The 19,065-nt window shown below is 44.2% G+C and overlaps 1 protein-coding gene across 2 annotated transcripts in view; it reads left to right on the forward strand.

Annotated features, from left to right (window-relative positions):
* LRP12 (LDL receptor related protein 12) overlaps positions 1 to 19,065 on the forward strand; it is a 106,312-nt gene that overhangs the window by 32,573 nt on the left and 54,674 nt on the right. The window lies entirely within an intron of this gene.

The raw sequence follows: 19,065 nt of genomic DNA on the forward strand, positions 1-19,065 counted from the left end.
TGCTGCCACCTGGGGTCCCAGCTGTTGACCCCCAGCCTGAGGGCTCAGAGGCTGGCCCCAGGTCCTCCCCCTCCCTCCCAGAGCTTGAATGCTGTGAAAAAGCACTGGGAGGGAGGATGAGGAATTGGTAAGTGTGGGGCTGCCAGCTCGTGGGGAGGAAGGGGGCACAGTGGGGAGTTTGGTGCCAGTAGATGCTCCGCACCTACTCTGCTCCAGCCCCAGAGCACCCAGGGAGCTGTTGCCTATGCCGGACCACAGATGTTGCCGGACCAGGGAGTGCCGGATTAGAGAGGTTCAACCTGTAATACTGTTGAAACATACATTCCCATTTCCCATGAAACACTTCACTAAATTTATAGCTATAATATTTACAATACCTTTGCAGCAGAGATTCCTCAGCTATAGAAATCTTGTTGTTTTTTTGCTCACCCTGGTTAGGCATGAAACTTTGGTTGATGTTTGCATAGCACCACGGGAGTGTAACTCAATTATCTGAGCATTTGTGCTCCCATTGAGTGTCTAATTTTGTATTATTAAAACAAATGGTTACCTCTTCCTTTCTCTACCTGCAGTGGCAACAAACATCTTATTGAACAGCTTATGGTGTTAACATTATTTGACAAATGTTCAATTGCAAGTCCTGAGAACCCAATTCTTAATTCTAAAGAAAGATCATAGAGAACATTCAGTTAACAAGATTTACGTATTTTATTTAACCAACGATCCTGTCGTGTGTTCTTCAGCCAAACAGGAAATTATAGATCAGAACAGATAATGCCTAAAAGCCAGTTGCACCCCATCCACAATATCTTTTCTAAATTGCCTATTGATATTTAACAATCATTACAAAATAAGTGAAGATTTGTGTGGAAAGTGATATACCCTTTCTTGCACATGTACAGTGGGTAGAGGTTATGTCTACAGAGCAAAGAAAAACCTACAGATGGCCCATGCCAGCTGACTTGGCCTTGCAGGACTTGGGCTGTGGAGCTGTTTAATTGCTGTGTAGACTTCTGGGCTTGGGCTGCATGCATTTTGGAAGATGGGAGAATTCAACTTTGATGATGAAATAAGTAGAGAATCTGAAGTTTCTCACAGGTATTACTAAATACATTGTGTGAATATAATTGTGTGTAAGTACAGGTGAGTTGCATCATATGCGCATTTAACTTTCTTGAATTCAACTATACGAGCGCAGCAAAAAAAAAAAAAAAAAGAAAAAAAAAAAAACAAGATACCTGTAAATAGTGCAGGCGATTCCGCCCGCCGTTCCACTCAATGAGCATATGCCCCAGAGTGAGATGGGAGACGTGAATCTGCTGTTCCCTCAGTCGGTCTCAGTTCCCATGTGCCTCTCATAGTGTGAGCATCTCTACGTGCTGAGTGTGATTCTAGTGTTTAAAGATACCTATTTTTTGTACAAGATGGCCCCCTAAACGCAAGCCAACTACTTCATCTGGTGCACAACCGAAGAAACAGCGATCTGCTCCAATGCTGGAGGAAAAACTGGCTGTGCTGGACTTATTGAAAGACAGTATGTCTGTCTCCAATGTGGCGCGTAAATATGGCCGCAACGAATCTAGCATCCATGCTATCAAGATTCGAGACAGAGAAATTTGTCAAGCCGTGGCATCAAGTGCTCCAATAACTGCTAAGGTGACGAGCCAGGTGCGTGATAAGACTTCAGTGAAGATTGAAAAGGCATTAAACTTGTGGCTGGAAGACATGAACCGTAAACGTGAGCCTATCGATGGCAACACGTTGCGAGAAAAGGCTCAGCCTCTATGCGCTGTTCAAACCTCCCGCCGAAGAGGGACAGCCTTCTGATGAGAAGGAATTCAAAGCCAGCCAAGGTTGGCTTAACAGTTTTAGGAACCACTTCAGCCTCAAAAATATGCAGTCTACTGGTGAAGCTGCATCTGCCAATGAAGAGGCAGCAAAACCCTACCCCACACAATTAAAGAATATCATAGAAGAAGAGGGGTATCTTCCGGAACAAGTTTTTAATGCTGACGAGATTGGGCTCTTCTGGAAAAAAATGCCCAACCTCACCTACATTTTGAAATCAGAAAGACAAGCGCATGGCTTCAAAGCAGCTAAAGACCGTGTGACTCTGATATTTTGTGGCAATGTGGCTGGGCGTTTAATAAAGCTGGGATTGGTCTACAGGGCTGCAAATCGCCGTGCCCTAAAAGGGGCAAGAACAAAAATCTCCTGCCTGTGTTCTGGCAATCAAATAAAAAGGCTTGGGTGAAGACAGCATTATTTCTGGATTGGTTCCACAAGTGTTTCATTTTGGAGGTCAAGCGGTACCTTGAAGAGAAAGGACTTGACCTTAAAGTGTTGCTGATTGTAGCTCCTGGCCACCCTGCGGCACTCCAGTTTGCGCCTAACAAATCTGAAGTAGTCTTTCTCCCCCTCAATACCACCTCCATCCTCTCAACCAAGGCATGATTTGCTGTTTCAAGGTCACATACACAAGGCTTACGTTCTCACGGATATGTAGTGCTATGGATGCTGATCCCAATCTTAATGTGATGGAGTGCTGGAAGTCCTTCAACATTGCCGATTGCATCACTTATATTAAACAGGCAGTGGATGCAGTCAAGCCTGAAACAGTCAATGCGTGTTGGTGAAACCTATGGAAAGAATGTGTGAATGATTTTAAGGGTTTCCCGACCATTGACAAAGAAATGAAACACATTTGTTTAGGTGGCCAGGCAAGTGGGTGGTGATGGCTTTGTTGACATTCTTGAGGAAGAAATTGAAGAACTAATTGAGAGCCGTAGAGAAACATTGACTAATGAAGAGTTAGAGGAACTGATAAAATAGTCTACAGAAGACAAAGATGATGATGAACAGGAAGAGCCAGCAAGTTGGAATCTTCATAAATTTGCTGAAGTGTTCCAAGCAGCGAAACACTTGAATGATTTAATTTCTGAATACGATCCCTCTATGGTACGAAGCCTGAAAATCACACGTAGTATTATGGACGATTTGAGACACTATCAAGAAATGTTTGAGCAGCTCAAGAGACAACAGTGACAGTTGCTGATCACCATGTTTTTCAAGGAAAAACAACCAGCAGCAGATGAGCTTACGCCTATCCTATCCCTCCCCTCCAGCGTATCTACCACTCCTCCCAGTTTAGTATCATCCGCAAATTTGCTGAGAGTGCAATCCACACCATCCTCCAGATCATTTATGAAGATATTGAACAAAACCGGCCCCAGGACCGACCCTTGGGGCACTCCACTTGATACCGGCTGCCAACTAGACATGGAGCCATTGATCACTACCCGTTGAGCCCGACAATCTAGCCAGCTTTCTACCCACCTTATAGTGCGTTCATCCAGCCCATACTTCCTTAACTTGCTGACAAGAATACTGTGGGAGACCGTGTCAAAAGCTTTGCTAAAGTCAAGAAACAATACATCCACTGCTTTCCCTTCATCCACAGAACCAGTAATCTCATCATAAAAGGCGATTAGATTAGTCAGGCATGACCTTCCCTTGGTGAATCCATGCTGGCTGTTCCTGATCACTTTCCTCTCATGCAAGTGCTTCAGGATTCACTTTGTCTACGACTCGCTCTCCGTCACCCAAGCTTTCTGTCACCTCCGTCTCCTGGGTCGACATCAAGCTCGGACAACCCCCTGTAATTAAAAATACAGTACTGTAAAATTATATTTTGCATATGTACTCTTTATTATATACTGTACGTTACTGTATACATTATACATTTATACATTACTGTATACGGTTGTGTACACAAAACCATGTACAGTATACTGTACTTTATGGGAGATTTAAGGGATTTTCAAGGGTAATTTTGACTATACGCGACTTTTGCCTTATGCTCTGACTTTAGAACCTAATCCCTGTGTAAGATGCAACTCCATTGTATTTAGGACATACATGAGTGTGGTTCATCGTTCTTTCTGTAGTGACTAGGGGCTCCAAACAAGAGAGAGGCCCCATTGTCATAGACAATGTACAATCCCATAAAGCTGGATCCAGCACACTCATGCTTACAAGTAGAGCTAGTTAGAAAATAGGCCCCCGTTTGGCCCTCTCTTCTCCCCCCCCAGTCTGTTTTTTCAACCCCCTTTCCCTCCCCCTCTCTCCCCAAAAAAGAGATTTGTTGTGGAAAGGTGGCACCTTTTTCGAAAAATATTTTGTCAAATAGTTTCAACCAAAAACATTTGTTCAGTCCTATGTACGGTCTAAGTCAGGGGTGGGCAACCTTTTTGGCCGAGGGCCACTTCTGGGTGGGGAAATTGTATGCAGGGTCGGGTTAGGGGGTTGGGGTCCAGGAGGGAGTGCGGTGTGCAAGAATGGGCTCAGGGCAAGGAATTGGGGGAGAGGAGGGGTGTGGAGTGTCTGAGGGGCTCAGGGAAGCGGGTTGGGGTGCAGGAAGGTTGCGGGGTACAAGAGGGGTTCTGGTTCCGGTCCAGCACCGCTTACCTAAAGCGGCTACAGGGTGGCAGTGGCGCTGCCTGCCCTGGCTCCGCGCCATGCCGCTCTGAGAAGCGGCCGGCACCGCATCCCTGTGCAGACCCTGGAGGGGGGGGCATAGGGCTCTGCGCGCTGCCCTTGCCACGCCTCCAGGGACCTCCCCCAAAGCTCCAATTGGCAACAGTTCCCCGTTCCCGGCCAATGGGAGCTGCTGGGGCAGTGCCTGGAGCCAAGGGCAGTGCGCAGAGCCCTCTACCCTCGCCCCCCCGGGGCCCCAGGAACATGGTGCCAGCCGCTTCTGAGAGCCGCGTGGGGCCTGCGGCACCACGGGTGGGGGGGCAATCCTGAAGGCCAGATCCAAAGCCCTAGCAGGCTGATATGGCCCACAGGCTGTAGTTTTCCCACCCCTGGTCTAAGTGGACAACAGTCAAAGTGTGGGAAGACTGAGGCGCACAGAAGTTGTTATTTTCCCAACAGTTACACAGATGGTAAAGTTTATGATGCATGTATTGTGCATGAGTGGGAAAGCCACAAATTATTTAATTCCCTGACTTGCTTTTCTAAGACCCTAGTGGCACACTGAGCTAAGTCCTTCCTGAATCCTGATCCTTTTCTTCCAGTTTACTCGTACTAGGTAAGTGATTACACAGGTCACCTCAAATGAGTGCCGTTAAAACTTTCACACTACACCATCTTGTATTTTGTATATATCACAGAATACCTATTTTAGGAGAGTTTTTGTGATGTAAAAAAACTGTACTGGAACTGCCTCTTATCTCTCTGTTTTTGCAATGCCTTGATTATTAGTGGTGTCAATATACAGAGTATAGAGTGAGTCTTAAAAAGCTATGATTTACCCAAAATAACTTTTCTAGAACTAAAATGGCACAGTTTAAAGCTTGATACTTTCCAAGGTTATAAGCAAGTGTTGGACTCAGTGAACTGAGAATCTTCCTTTCTCAGCAGCTTAAAGTCCCTGATTCTATCTCTGCAGGGCTTTAAGATATCAGACTTAATAGTGATATTTATGTATTAAGCATACTGCTGGTACAGGGTTAATCTTATCTGTTCTGGGTCTGTGGCAGGAGGAGACATTTCTGGGGTGTGTTGGACATTGTTTAAATTTAAGGCAGCTTTATGTAGTTGGTCAGGATTTGGGATGTTAGAATAAATCTTAGGGGAAAAGATTTGTGTACCAAGTTCAGAACAGGCACTCACTGGTCGGAATAATTTTTTTAACTCACAATTATCGCAGTTTATCTCATGGATATGGGCCAGAGTTGTGGAGGGATATCTCTATATACTGTGTGTGTGAGTGAGAATATGAAGATATTAAAAGAATGGGATGCTTCAAAATTAAGCACACAAAAGTCAAAGAATAGCAAAGATAATTGTGAACTGCAAAAATAAAATATGGGTTTGTGCATGCCAGTTTACTGTTTTGACTGTTTTTGGTTGTTGCTGACTTGGATATATCTGGGATGTCAAGTCTGGTTTTGCTGGAGCACTTCCTGGAAGTGTAATGTGAGCTTTCACAGATTCAATTTCTCATCCTTTCAGCTAAGCTGTAACAAAAATGCCTTTCTTCAAAATGTTCATTCGTCAATTAAGTTAAATGTATACTAAAAGAACATTTTTATTTGCTCTGACAAAACAGCCTTTCCTTTCAATTGCTCAGCTTTCAGTCCCTTGACTCTAGTGATGTCATCTCACTGCTGGTTCAATTGCTATGATATCTTCAGGCAAGGAAGGACCTGAATTTCTAATTAAAAAATGTTTAGGCAGGAGAAATAGAGAGAACTGCACGGAGAAATATTTAAAGACTTCTGTACACATCATAACGAAGCAAAATATGAACACAAGCCCAATTTTTCCCTCTTCTGGTCACCTTCACTCTCTGCTTTGTGTGTACGAACTACAGTACAGAATTCATTTAATGAATCATAATTAGGGTCCTACCAAGTTCACGGTCCATTTTGGTCAATTTTATGGTCATAGGATTTTTAAAATAATAAATTTCATGATTCATAGTGTTATAATTGTAGAGGTCCTTACCCAAAAAGGAGGGTGTGTGTGTGTAAGGTTATTATAGAGGGTGGTGCGATACTGCTACGCTTGCTTCTGCGCTACGGCTGGTGGCAGTACTGCCTACAGAGCTGGAGGCCAGGAGCTTGGCTCTGAAGGCAGAGCCACCACCAGCAGCAGCGGCAGCCCAGAAGTAAGGATGGCATGGTGTGGTATTGCCACCCTTCTGCTCTGCTGCCTGCAGAGTTGGGATCTTGACAAACTGGAGGAATGGTCTGAAGTAAATAGGATGAAATTCAATAAGGACAAATGCAAAGTACTCCATTTAGGAAGGAACAATCAGTTTCACACATACAAAATGGGAAATGATTCCCTAGGAAGGAGTACTGTGGAAAAGGATCTGGGGGTCAAAGTGGACCACAAACTAAATATGAGTCAACAGTATAAAACTGTTGCAGAAAAGTGAACATCATTCTGGGATGTATTAGCAGGAGGGTTGTAAGCAAGACATGAGAAGTAATTCTTTGCTCTACTCCTCTCTGATTAGGCCTCAACTGGAGTATTGTGTACAGTTCTCGGCGCCACATTTCAGGATGTGGACAAATTAGAGAGTCCAGAGAAGAGCAACAAAAATGATTAAAGGTCTAGAGAACATGATCTACACAGGAAAATTGAAAAAAAAATTGGGTTTGTTTAGTCTGGAAAAGAGAAGATTGAGAGGGGACATAAGTTTTCAAGGATGTAAACGGTTATTACAAGGAGGAGGAAGAAAAATTGTTGTTAACCTCTGAGGATAGGACAAGAAGCAGTGTGCTTAAATTGCAACAAGGGAGGTTTAGGCTGGATATTGGGGAAAGCTTCTCAACTGACAGGGTGGTTAAGCACTGGAATAAATTGCCTCAGGAGGTTGTGGAGTCTCCATCATTGGAGACTTTTAAGAGCACGTTAGGCAAACACCAGTCAGGAATGATCTAGATAATTAATCCTGCCGTGAGTGCAGGGGACTGGATTAGATGACCTCTCAAGATCCCTTCCAGTTGCATGATTCTATGATTTAGAAAAGCTGGACATGCCAAGTCCATGGGACCGTTCTCAGTGTTCGCAGATGACAGAACAAGGAGCAGTGTGCTCAGATTTCAGTGGGGGAGGTCTAGGTTGGATATTATGAAAAACTTTCACTAGGAGCGTGGTGAAGCACTGGAATGGGTTACCTAAGGGAGTGGTAGAATCACCATCTTTAGAGGTTTTTAAGGCCTGACTTGACAAAGCCCTGGCTGGGATGATTTAGTTGGGGTTGGTCCTGCTTTGAGCAGGGGATTGGACTAGATGACCTCCTGAGGTCTCTTCCAACCCTAATCCTCTATGATTCTTCTATGACTTGTTTTTCATGGCTGTGAAATTGGTAGGGCCCTAATAATCATCTTATTTCTGCTGAACCCCACTAAATTAAGGTTGGATAGTCGGTTGTGAACAAAACTGTTTATCCTGTAGGTTTAAACCTTATTTTGCGGTTACTGCAGTGTTAATTTCTCTAAGGCCTGGTCTACACTTCGAGTTTGTCGGATATAGCAGCGTTAAACCAAATTAACCCTGCACCCGTCCACACAACGAAGCCATTTTTTTCGACATAAAGGGCTCTTAAAACCGATTTCTGTACTCCTCCCCAACGAGGGGATTAGCGCTGAAATCGACATCGCCGTTTTGAATTGGGGTTAGCGTGGATGCAATTCGAAGGTATTGGCCTCCGGGAGCTATCCCACAATGCACCATTGTGACCGCTCTGGACAGCACTCTGAACTCGGATGCACTGGCCAGGTGTACAGGAAAAGCCCTGGGAACTTTTGAATCTCATTTCCTGTTTGGCCAGGCGAGCTCATCAGCACAGGTGACCATGCAGTCCCAGAATTGAAAAAGAGTTCCAGCATGGACCAAACGCGAGGTACTGGATCTGATCGCTGTATGGGGAGAGGAATCCGTGCTATCAGAACTACGTTCCAAAAGACGAAATGCCAAAATATTTCAAAAAAATCTCTGAGGCCATAAGGGACAGAGGCTACAGCAGGGACGCAACACAGTGCCCGTGAAACTTAAGGAACTCGGACAAGCATACCAGAAAACCAAAGAATCAAACGGATGCTTCGGGACTGAGCCCCAGACATGCCGCTTCTACGCTGAGCTGCATGCAATTCTAGGGAGGGCCACCACCACTACCCCACCGCTGTCCATGGACTCCGATGTTGAGGTACTCTCCGCCATGCCTGAGGATTTTGCAGATGGGGAAGACGAGGAGGAGGACAACGATGAGCTTGAGGAGAGCACACAGCACACCGCTCTTCCCGACAGCCAGGATCTTTTTATCACCCTGACTGAAATACCCTCCCAACCCAACAAAGCCAGAGAAGGGACCTCTGGTGAGTGTACCTTTTTAAATACAATACATGTTATAAAAGCAAGTGTTTTTTAATGATTAAGTAGCCCTGAGGACTTGGGATGCATTCGTGGCCAGTACAGCTACTGGAAGTGTCTGTTAATGTGTCTGGGGTGGAGCGGAAATCCTCCAGGGACATCTCCATGAAGCTCTCTGGGAGGTACTCTAAAAGCCTTTGCAGAAGGTTTCTGGGGAGAGCAGTCTTAGTCCATCCTCCATGGTAGGACACTTTACCATGCCATGCTAGTAGCAAGTAATCTGGTATCATTGCATGACAAAGCTTGGCAGCGTATGGTCCCGGTATTTGCTGGCATTCAAGCAACATCCGTTCTTTATCTCTCTGTGTTATCCTCAGGAGAGTGATATCGTTCATGGTAACCTAGTTGAAATAGGGGAATTTAATTAAGGGGACATTCAGAGGTGGCTGTTCCTACTGGGCTGTTTGCCTGTGGCTGAAAAGAAATCCTCCCCGTAGTTAGCCATATGGTGGTGGTGGTGGGGGGGGGGGGGCATTGGTGTTGAGCTGTTCATGTTTGGCTAGCAGGGATCTTCCCTGATGCCAGCCACGCAGTGGGGGAAAGGGTAAAGCGATCATCCCAGAGAATTGGATGGGGGGAGGGAGGGTTAGTTTGGTTTCTGCTGCTGCAAGTTAACAGGAAAACCGTAGCACTAAATGGCCAGCTCAGTGTGCTTTGCTTGGTATGGGAGAGGAGGCACTGCTGTTATGAAGGTTGCAGAAGCCGAAAGACTATGGCTTACCATGGCTGCCTGCAAGCCGAATTCTGTTGCCTGGCACTGCATGTGTGATCTCTAACACCAAAGCTGCAGGCACTCAATATAAGATGCAAAATGCGACCTTGTACCAAAATCACATGTGTTATTGTAAAGGCGCAGACTCACCCCTGCGGTGCCTCCTGCTGGTCATCCAGGAATTAGCTCTTTCCAGCGCGGAGCACCCTCTTCAGGCCGGTGGTCTGCACAGCTCTGGCCCCCATGTCCCTTTCTCTGCCTTTGGGTCTCCCCTTCCTGGGGAACCCCCAATCCGCTGTCCCCACCTTGCCTCAGTCCGGACTACTGCCAGTCATCAGCTAGCCCCCGCTCCCTGGGGCAGACTGAAGTGTAAAGGCCACTCATCATAAGCAAGGGGGTTCGGCCTGGCTGCCTTCCTCTGCCCCCCAGTACCTCTGTGGCTCTTGGACCAGGCCCTTCAGCATGGGGAGTTGCCAGCTTGGAGCACCCCCACTCAGCCTGCTCCTTCCCCAGCATCTGTACTACCCTCAGTACCCTGTCAGGCAGGCAGCTAGGCCTTGCTCTCTCTCAGCTTGGAGAGAGACTTCTTGCGTCTCTGGCTCACAGCCTTTTTATACAGGCCAGCTGGGGGCCTGATTGGGGCATGGCCCAGCTGCGGCTGCTTCCCCAATCAGCCATCCCCAGTCACAGCCCTCTCCAGGGCTGCTTTTAACCCCTTCTATTTTAGGATCAGGGTAGCCACCCCGCTACAGCTATGTAATGTGAATAGTGGTGTTCACCATGAAAGAGTATAGCCATTGTTCTGTAAAATGTATCTTTTAGAATACTTCACTCCCTTTTGCAGCTGCTGGAGGAAAAAATGTTTCAAGCCTCCCTCCTCCGTCCCAAAGGCTATCTCAGATAAGGCGACGAAAAAAAACGCACGCGCAATTAAATGTTCTCTGAGCTCACGCAGTCGTCCGGCACTGACAGAGCTTAGCAGAATGTGTAGAGGGACACAGTAGCAGAGTACAGGAAAGTGGCCGATGAACGTGAGGAGAGGTGGTGGTAGGAAGATCAGAGGAGGCATGAGGCAACGCTGGGGCTACTGCGGGATCAAACGGACATGCTCCGGCGTCTGGTGGAGGTTCATGAACGGCAGTAGGATCACAGTGCTGCTGCAGCCCCTGTTTAACTGCCCTCCCTCCTCCCCAAGTTCCATAGCCTCCTTACGCAGACACCCAAGAATGCAGGGGAGGCTCCGGGCACCCAACCACTCCACCCCAGTGGACAGCCCAAACCACAGAAGGCTGTCATTCAAGAAGTTTTAAAGTGGCCTTTTCCTTCCCTCCTACCCTCCTCCCACACCCCACCTGGGCTACCTAGTGAGTTATCTCCCTATTTTTGTAATCAATTAATAAAGAATACATGTTTTTTAAACAATAGTGACTTTATTTCCTTTGCAAGCAAGCTGTGATCAAAGGGGGGAGGACGGGTGGCTTATATGGAATTTAGAGGCAACCAAGGGGGTGGGTTTTCATCAGGGAGAAACAAACAGAAGTGTCACACAATACCCTGGCCAGTCATTAAACTGGTTTTCAAAGCTTCTCTGATGCGCAGCGCTTCCTCCTGTGCTCTTCTAACCACCCTGGTGTCTGGCTGCGCATATTCAGTGGCTAGGCAATTTGCATCAACCTCCCACTCTGCCATAAACGTCTCCCCCTTACTCTCACAGAGATTGTGGAGCACACAGCAAGCAGCAATAACAATGGGAATATTGGTTTCGCTGAGGTGTGGGCGAGTCAGTAAACTGCACCAGCGACCCTTTAAATGTCCAAATGCACACACCATTCTGCACTTGCTCAGCCTATAGTTGAACAGCTCCTTACTACTGTCCAGGGTGCCTGTGTACGACTACATGAGCCATGGCATTAAAGGATAGGCTAGGTCCCAAGGGTAACTATATGCATTTCAATATCCCCAACAGTTATTTTCTGGTCTGGGAATAAAGTCCCTTCCTGCAGCTTTTGAAACAGACCAGAGTTCCTGAAGATGCGAGCGTCATGTACCTTGCCCGGCCATCCCACGCTGATGTTGGTGAATTGTCCCTTGTGATCCACCAGTGTTTGCAGCACCACTGAAAAGTACCCCTTGCGGTTTATGTACTGGCTGCCCAGGTGGTCCGGTCCCAAGATAGGGATATGGGTTCCGTCTATCGCCCCACCACAGTTAGGGAATCCCATTGCAGCAAAGCCATCCACTATGACCTGCACATTTCCCAGGGTCGCTACCTTTGATAGCAGCAGCTCAGTGATTGTGTTGGCTACTTGCATCACAGCAACCGCCACAGTAGATTTGCCCACTCCAAATTGATTTCCGACTGACGGGTAGCTGTCAGGCGTTGCAAGCTTCCACAGGACTATTGCCACTCGCTTGTGAACTGTGGGGGCTGCTCTCATCTTGGTATTTTTGTGCTTCAGGACAGGGGAAAGCAAGTCACAAAGTTCCATGGAAGTGCCCTTATGCATGCGAAAGTTTCGCAGCCACTGGGAATCATCCCAAACCTGCAATACCATGCGGTCCCACCAGTCTGTGCTTGTTTCCCGAGCCTAGAATCAGTGTTCTGGGGCAGGCTCATGCCGTGGAAACACCATGATCTCCAAATTGCTGGGGACCACGGTTTTAGAGAAATCTGTGTTCATGTCCTCATCACCCTGCTTCTGTCGCCTCCTCTCATGGTTTTTCAGGTGCTGGTTCTGCATAAACCACAAGATAATGTGCGAGGTGTTTACAATGGTCATAACTGCTGCGGTGAGCTGAACGGGCTCCATGCTTGCTGTGCTATGGCGTCTGCTTGGGCAATCCAGGGAAAAGGGTGCGAAATGATTGTCTGCTGTTGCTTTCACGGAGAGAGGGAGAGTTAACTGATGACATTTACCCATAACCTCCTGCGACAGATTTTTGGCCCCATCAGGCACTGGGAGCTCAGCCCAGAATTCCAATGGGCAGCGGGGACTGCGGGAACTGTGGGATAGCTACCCACAGTGTACCGCTAGGAATGTCGACTTGCCACGGTACTGTGAACGCACACCGCCGAATTAATGTGCTTAGTGTGGACGCATGCACTCGACTTGATGCAATCTGTCCCAAAAATCGACTTATGTAAAATTGGAGTACTTTCATAGTGTACACATGGCCTAAGGAAATGCATTTACTCTGACCATACATTGGTGTAATGGAGAGCAGATTTAGGCCTTCAGTATTCAGAGTTGATGATTGTGCCCCTGCCTCATTCGGTGTTCAGGTAGGCAAGTGTGTAGTCAACAAGACCATGGTTTGTACGCACCTTGAAGTATAATATTGAATGATGATTTTTTACACATTAAGACAGTCTTCCAGATATGCACAGTGATACTAAGACCATTGGAAGATCATTTAAAAAAACAAAACAAAACTTATTTTAATTTACCAAATGTTTGGAAGTAAGATTTTTCAAATCACTGCGATTCTTCTAAATCAAAGTGAATCTCTATCAGTAGGTACATGTTTAATTTAAGGTTTGTCTCCTATGTCAGATTCACTTTCTATCCCCTCTGCTTAGGAGTTACAGTTTAAATAAAGATTGCAAACATTTGTTATAATGGCAAAAATATGTGGGAGAAGTGTTTTGTTTGCTCCACCTCTATAAGTGGTTGACTGTAATAAAGTAACATAAGAATACATATGCAACAAATAATGAATTTTTAAAATTTAGATTTTTAGACAACCTATTTTTTTCAAGATGCAGTCTGGTTAAATTTTGTGTTTTGGCTTTGGTAAGACTTTTCTGATAACCAACAAGTGAATGTGTACCTGCATTGTGACTGAGCAGACCTGCAAAATGGATGGCCACACATTTCTTGCTCAGTTAATGTTTGTCAGGTTACAAAGATAGACAGCCTTTGGAAAGCAGCTGAAGGAAACCAACCAGAATGGCTCATACAATGTATTGTGCTGAAAATTACAGCAAATTGAAGTGCACATGGTGTAGTAAAGCATTAAGAGCTGTTCATTTTGACACCTTATCCCTGATAATTATGTGTTCAACAGAAGTGCTTCCATCCAATGTGGTGCTATGGCATAATGCTAGCACATTACATTTTAGCTTTTGTTAAATTAGCTATAGTTATCACTTTTTATAGCAATTTTGCCATGGCAGGTCTTCAATTTATAAACCTCTATTTTAGGTTTCATAATCTGGCTATTAAAAATAATGGCCCAGACTTGATCTTGACATGGAAGGCTTCAGCTTGTGAGAAGACATGTCTGCAAAAATTTTGGAGGAAGGGAATAATTACTGGGTCTGATTGCAAAAATATAGCATGGTTAATTCTTCATATTTTTCACTTGGATAAAGACCTTTTTTTATTTCAGCAATCAGATGAATTCCTCTTTAAAACAGGCTTTGCATTTCTTCAGTCTGTGTGTGTGTGTTTACGTATTTTCTCCAAATTTAATTAAATTAATTAAATCAGTAAAGTATTCCCAGACAGTGCATGTATATATTACGAATGTGTTTTACTTTGTGTGCACTGAAAAATATTCAACACTTTAAAATAGGATTTACATAAATGCAATATATATGTCCAATCTGACTGAATATAATAATAGGAGCTTACAGTTAAGGTGAAGTTTGCCATTTCGCTCTTCAACACTGAGGCACAATTAGTTATTTTTAATCTTAAAATTCCAAACTGTAACTGTTGATAGCCCAAGGTCGATAAGGATAGAAATACTGGTCTATGCAAGACTACCTTCTGATAGAAAATGAAGGCACAGTTAGTCAAAGAAAAATTGTATGCAATCAGTCTTCAAGATGCTTATTTTTGTATCATTGTTCACCTTGTTCATCAGAAATTTCTCTTGTTTTTAGTCTGCACTGAACTTTGCCTACATCAGAGCACTTCAGATAATCTGTAACTTCCTGTACTTCTTACTAGTGCCATGGCATTTCTTTCTTCCCAGAAAAGTGTATGTCCATTCTATTTGGACAACTGATTAATTTGGGCAAAAATCAGAGGAGCAGACCATTTCAGCACTACATGTTCAGAGTTAAGTACTTTCTAAGAATCACTATTGGCTAATTATTTGGGCGAGGCATTCTTTCTTCCCATCTCAGGAGTAAGCCACATTCACTAACCAGTTAGACAGGATGTTGGTCAGAACTAAGAATTGTGAAATTAAAGGCTTGGGTCACAACTCTGTCTGCTTCCAAGGTGACCTAAGTGTGCGTCATCTCTGTACTTCGTAAGTGTGTGTCCAAGTATTAGTCCTGATGGCATTCTGCACCAAAAAATAAAAATTCTGCACACAATATTTTAAAATTCTGCAAATTTTATTTGTCAAATAAATGTGGAGGCTCCAGCATGGCAGTGGGGAGCACAGGCCTCTGGCTGCACAGAGGTGGGAGATCACTGTGCAGCTCCCCCATCCCCATACTAAACAGACTTAGGGGTGAGGCTGCACCCAACCCTCACTCAGTGCTGGGACCTGGCCTGCCCCAGAAATACCCCAGGGCCCTGACCCTCTGTGTGGGCAGGCAGGCTCAGCAAGCAGGATCCAAGTGTGGAGGGGCTTAATGTGGAGGTATGCAGGTATGGGTTGAGAGGATTCTGTGTGGGGCAATCTGAGTGCAGGCAGCTCAGTGGGAGATATGGTTGCAGCGGGGATCTGGATTCACAGAATTGTTGTGGGTTCTGGGTGCAACGGTAATGGGGCTCGTGGGGGTCTGGGTGAGGAGGGGCTGAGTGGGGGGTTCAGATGCTGGGGGAGTGGGGCTCAGTGGGGTGGGGATCCAGGTACAGCTGGTTGGGGCTTGGTGGGGTGAGGATCTGGGTACTGGTAGCTCGTCAAGATGGTCCAGGTGCAGGGGAATGAGGCTAGGCAGGAGGACCTGGGTATGAGGGGATCTGGATGCATGGGGTTGGGGTTGGGTGGATGGGGGAGCAGCTCCTTGTATACGGATCCCTACCCCTTCAGCTGAGGAGCGATGGGCACAGGAAGCGGGGAAGGGAGGAATGGGGAGTTCGCAGAGCATCCTGCAGCTGGGGGAAAAGTCTGGGAGTGGGTCTGACACGGCCCCTGATGCCATGCAGGGGAAGAGGAAGTCCCTTCCTCCCCAGCCCAGCTGTGACTAGCAGCTGAGCCCGACGCAAGGTAGGAGTCACCAGCTGGATCTTCCCCAGTCCCACCTCCTGCCCCACGGTGATTTACCTCTCTGCTGGCTGCCCTGGGGACCCGAAACATATTGATGGGGAGGGTCGAATGACCAGTCTTGTGGCTTCCCTTTGCTTCCCTGTCAGAAAGTCATTTTTCTGCAGGGAAGCAAACAAATCTCCAGGAGACATAAATTCTGCGCGTGCTCAGTGACACAGAATTCCCTCACAAGTAAAGTACTTGCATTTATATCCTTTCTTAAAAGGATTTTGAGGTGCTTTACCAGCATTAACGAATTAAACATCAAGCATCATTAACTTTCGAAAGACTGTCTGTTTTATATCATCAGTCTGGTAGGTGGAGCCATTCTATTTACTGTGACTCCTCCCAGCTTTACCCCCATCTCTTATCCTGACCTTTTTTCCTACGTGGTTCCAAGCCTTTTGGAATTGGGTGAGGAAAATATCCTGAGTAGTAACTACTCCCTATTCTACGTGGCTTTTTTCCATATATTAGTTCCCTTTCAACACTTAGAGGTGGGGAGCATATGGGCTTTTTGGTTCTTTGACCAAGCTGTTATGAAGGGACACTGCATGCTTCCTGCAAACTCCCCCCCACCACCACCATTTCTGTCTGCTGGTAGGAAGTGTTATATATCTTCTCTCTCTCTCTGAGTTGAGATGCATAGAGAAACCTAATTAGAAAACAAGAAATCATTTTGGGGGTTCAAAATAGCAGGAAATCAATCTTAATTGGTCAGCCAAAATTGACGACCTAGTAAAAGTGATCACAGCTTTGTTTTGAAACTTGGAAAGTACTTTGGTAAATAGTTTGAGAAACCTTGATCTAACCTCATTACTTCCAATTTATGTCCTGTTGTGTGGTCATAACAATTCCTATCCATTCTTGGTGTATACAGCTATTTTAAGGGTTATATGTTTCCACTCCTGTTTGTTCCTGACAGTCTAAGTTAGCTATAAATAACTTTCTTAATCTTAAATCATTCCCGCTAATCTTTTTATAATTCTGTTGTTGTTCTCTAAATTTCTTCCAGCTTTTCAATAGCTTTTGATATTGTGTCCAGAATATATGACACATTCTAGATGTGGTTTCATCAGAACTATTACCTTCTTAGTCTGTAACATCATGTTCCTGTATATGCAGCCCAAAATTACTTTGGTTTTCTTCCTTTCTCAATCTCATTGGAAAAGCAAGCTCATTTATTGTCTAGATCTTCTGGATATTACTACTTCTGAAGTCTTTCCTGTCTGCTGAATATCAGTTTTGGATGATTTTTCTCCCAGATGTATGGGCTTGTTTCAGTTCAGACAAATACCTTTTAGTTTTTCTGTACATATTTCTAACCTCTGTAAATTCCTTCATTTTCATCTGTTCCACTGTTCACTTTGCCTCCAAATTTAATAACATTTACAAATTTAATTTAGAATGCTTGTTACCTCTGTTTAAAAATACTAATGAAAATGTTGAATAATCCCTACTGCAATTCACAGGATAAAAGGTCTGTAATTTAAAACAAAAGGTTTAATTATTTAATAATAATGTTTTTCTTATAATTGTTAAACCAGTAGAAAAACAGGACAAAGTTGGTTTGTGATCCCTTGAGGGCACCATACCACCACTGTCACAAAATAATATCACTTTAAAGCAAGACTGCTGCTTACAGTACAGGCTCAGAAAGGCCAACTGTTATTAAAAACTTGAAAATAAATCAGAGGCACAAAAATTTCTTGTAATGTGAATATCTAGATTTTCCTCTGTGTAAAATGGAAACAGCTTTAAATTTGATATGTCATATAAGGCTATATTTTAAACTTTTGTGTAGTGTGGTCAATAAAGAATTAATTGTGGTTTAATGTTTGGATATGGGTATAGGTATTCCTTTCAATTTTGGCAATCCTATTTGTTCAGCTGGACTGAAACTATTCATCATTAATGAAGTTTTTAAAATTTTTCAAATTAATCTTTTTTGTTGGAATGTGGTGTTTCTTTAAACAACAAACCAAAACTCAATTTAGAAATCTTTGGATTTTGCTATAGTGTTCCTTGAAAATTTTTATCACAAGTATTATTGAACTATCAAAATCAATTTCAATAACCTGTTCAATAACATTCACAAATTTTTTTTAAAAAAGGATCCTTTTCAAATACTGAGAAATGGAAACAACTTGGAAATTGTCTTTTTTTTCTTCAGTGTTTTTTCATCCCATGATTGTACAGTTTTTTCTTGGGAAGTGAGTGAAAGAATAGTCTCGCTCCATCTTTGCTGTTCCTTTGCTATCACACAGGAAGCATTTTTTTGTAACTACTAAACACAGCTGTTGAGCATTATGAGATTTGTTCTTGGTCATACGCTTTCCAATTTGTGTTAGAATTTTCATAAACACATACTTTCTCCTCATACTTTGTCCTGTCACTTTCTATATATTTTCCAGTAGACGAATGGAAGAACTCTTCTTCCCATCTCTTCCCCTCCTCTTCTACCCTTTCCCCCCAACATAGGTTCTGAATTAAGAACTCAGACAGATCTTTTTGGGGTTGAGTCCTGTTTGTGGCTGCAAAACTGTCTTACTGGTCTGTTTCTAGCTATAGGTTCCTTTATCTGATCAATGCAAACCATTTATGAAAACAGCTGTCTTGTGTGATCTGCAACTTCACATACGGTAAATGGGCTGCTGCAGAGGTATCCTTATTAGGAGACTCCAAAAACAGTGGTAAAGGTTGACAAAAATTGCAGTGGAAAGAAAGGGATAGTGAAAGTTGATGTGCCACAGGGAGAAATGCACAAAGAAACAGAGGAGTAGAAATTAAAAAAAATAAATATTACATAAAATGGGATGAAATGAACAAATGCAAAAAACCCAACATGGAGAGGAACAAATTCCATCAGAGAAACATGAACTTAAATTTGTAACATAGTGTAGCAGAGCAGTGGCTGACAATAAAAAATATCCTTTTTTTTTGGCCCTCAGTTTTTAATACACTTTTTTCCATACAGTCTTTGCATGGCACATTTAATTTGCAGTGCACATTGGTGGCTAGTCACTGGTTAGATCGAAATTTATCTTCTTGGATAGATGAGCAGGCAGCATTCATTAGCAAAGTTATCTCTCATGGATGTCTTTGTTTGCATAGCAATTGCTTTCCTTTTTGTTTCTCTGTTTAAAAAAATGGTTCATTAAACTAACTTCCCCTGAAAAACAAAATGATTG

This window comes from Lepidochelys olivacea (genome assembly GCF_965140295.1).
Source record: "Lepidochelys olivacea isolate rLepOli2 genome assembly, chromosome: 2".
Lineage (NCBI taxonomy): Eukaryota > Metazoa > Chordata > Testudines > Cheloniidae > Lepidochelys > Lepidochelys olivacea.